This window comes from Plasmodium sp. gorilla clade G2 (assembly GCF_900097015.1).
Source record: "Plasmodium sp. gorilla clade G2 genome assembly, contig: PADLG01_00_44, whole genome shotgun sequence".
NCBI lineage: Eukaryota > Apicomplexa > Aconoidasida > Haemosporida > Plasmodiidae > Plasmodium > Plasmodium adleri (nom. inval.).
In genome coordinates this window covers 1-2,500 of record NW_021628894.1, presented here as the reverse complement: position 1 = coordinate 2,500, position 2,500 = coordinate 1, and the positions used below count along the sequence as shown (strand labels likewise).

Sequence of the window (2,500 nt, the reverse complement as noted above, 5' to 3'; positions counted from 1 at the left end):
TTTCCTTTCTTAATCCGTTCCATCTTAACGATTTCAGGTACTATTTAACTGCTCATTCCTGAGTACTATTTCATCTTTCCCTCACGGTACTTGTTTGCTATCGGTCTCCTATATATATTTAGCTTTATGTGAAATGTTTCACACAACTTTGCACTCCAATCTCAAAGAGCACTACTCTTAAAAAAAAAAATAATCCAAAAAAAAGAAACACATATGTTTATTAACTACGGGCCTTTCACCCTCTATGGAAAAGTATTCCTACTTATTTCAATAACTAAACATATATATTCCCCATAAATTCTCAAATTATTTCTTTCCTTATAAACAGAACAATTTCTATACATATAATCTTTTTACAAACTACAATATAGAATTATCTCCTTGAGCTCTTCCTTGTTCACTCGCCGTTACTAAAGAAATCATTGTTATTTTCTTTTCTTCCGCTTAATTATATGCTTAAATTCAGCGGATTTGCCTTCCTAACACCAAATCGTATACTCTTTACTAATATACATCCATATGAATATATATATAGCCATACTTTCCTCTAATATATAACATTTTGTAACATGGAAATATAAAATTATAAATAAAATATAACCAAGCCACATTTCTTTAATATGTATTTTTATATATATATATATATAATACAATAAAAAATATGTTTCATTCCCTATAATATATAATTATTAAGGCATATTATTTACTAGAGAAAAATACGGAAAAAAAAATAATTTATTTTTTGTAGGAATACCACATTAATCCATCCATACAGATAGATATGGTACAATTTACATTCAGCATTCTGATGATTCACAGTAATTGCATTTTTCATTGCATATCGCACTTTGCTGCGGCCTTCATCGCTATAGGAACCAAGACATCCATCGTTAAGATTGCGCTAAAATATATTTATAAAATATAAAAATAATATATAATATATATGCAAAATTTTGAATATTCAAATATTGTTGATGAAAATTTGATACCACATAAAAAAAAATATTGTGTAAAATATAATTTTTATAAGTATCAAATTTTCTAATGTTCAATTTTTATTATTATAGTAAAAATATAATGAATACTTTTGCTTTTTATAAAAAAAGTACATTTGAAAGGAAAGAAAGAAATGTATTATTTCAAAATTGTACATTTAAAATTTTAAATATAATTTCAAAAGAATACATTTCTTTCTTTCCTTTAAAATCATTTCATAATAATGATCCTTCCGCAGGTTCACCTACGGAAACCTTGTTACGACTTCTCCTTCCTTTAAAAGACAGGATTTACAGTTCTTCTAGAAAAAATCAGAAATATAAAATTAGAGAGTCTATGTTGTTAGTATTTCAGTGATATTCCCAACGAAATGACATTACTATTTAATCTTATCATGAGGCGGTAGAGCGACGGCTTTGGTGATGTTATCAAAGTGACATGGGAGCGGTAGTCAGCACAAGTCTATATGAATCTATGTTTTAACTAGGCTTGCCTACGTGTCAAGATTAATAATGTGGCAATAATCTGATATGATATCCAGTTTATTTACTAGATATTTTATATATTTATTGTATTGGTATGATATTCGTATATCTTTTCTAGCATAGAGAAAAAATTTATTACACAATATACATAGATCACATATGAAATACAGATATATTTATATTATATTGTGTAATATAATATTTAAATGAACGGTTTTTGTTATTTATACTGTAGTATATTCTATTGTATAGGCACGCTTTCGTCTTATGTCTTAAGTTTTATTTATCTAAGGACATCACATTGACCTGTTGTTGCCTAAAAATCTTACCTTGGTGTTAGATACACAATGTTCTCTAAGAGCTTTTTCAATCAAACAAGTACATTCATTATAAAAAAAAATGATAATAGAGTAAAAAAATAAAATATTAGATATAGTAACCAGGGAATTAAAGGTTAAGTATTTTAATAAAAATATTCATATATTTTTAATTCATTCATTTATATTTTATGAATTGTAGATAGTGAATAGGTTATATCTTTAGGTGATTCTCCTTATATATAATCTTAATGTATACAATAATATAAAATATATGTTTATTTTTTGGACATGGATTGTATCTCTTATTAAAATATAAATATGTTGTACCCGCTTAAAGGTCGAAAGAAGCAGTGAGTATGTAAATTTGTGTCTGACGATTGTTCATTAAAATAATTATAAGTTTTTATATATATAACTATATTTATAATTTTTATTTATGTTCTTATATAAGAATATATAAAAATAAAACTCAGTTAATTTACGGAAAAGATTTAACCAGTACAAAATATATCATATTCACGAACTAAAATACGCTCAATTCTGCATCATCATCCAAAGAAAATTCAAAAGAATAGAGCAATAATTAAATGGCGTGTCAAATCTTCTTTATCTCTTTGTCTTGTATACCAACTATGTGAGTTATCTTACTTGAAATTTATCTAGGAATATTATCATCTTATAACTTGTTAGTAGTTATAT

The 2,500-nt window shown here is 25.6% G+C and overlaps 2 non-coding genes across 2 annotated transcripts in view; both read right to left on the bottom strand.

The window, feature by feature from the left end:
- PADL01_0029200 overlaps positions 1-491 on the bottom strand; it is a 4,048-nt gene extending 3,557 nt beyond the window's left edge. Inside the window, exon 1 of the ribosomal RNA XR_003699309.1 lies at positions 1-491. This exon is cut by the window's left edge and continues 3,557 nt beyond it. This is a non-coding gene — a ribosomal RNA (28S ribosomal RNA).
- Positions 492-737: 246 nt separating this feature from the next.
- Positions 738-904, bottom strand: PADL01_0029100. The gene has a single exon (XR_003699308.1). It is a non-coding gene; the product is annotated as a 5.8S ribosomal RNA (ribosomal RNA).
- Between the last annotated feature and the right edge of the window lie 1,596 nt (positions 905-2,500).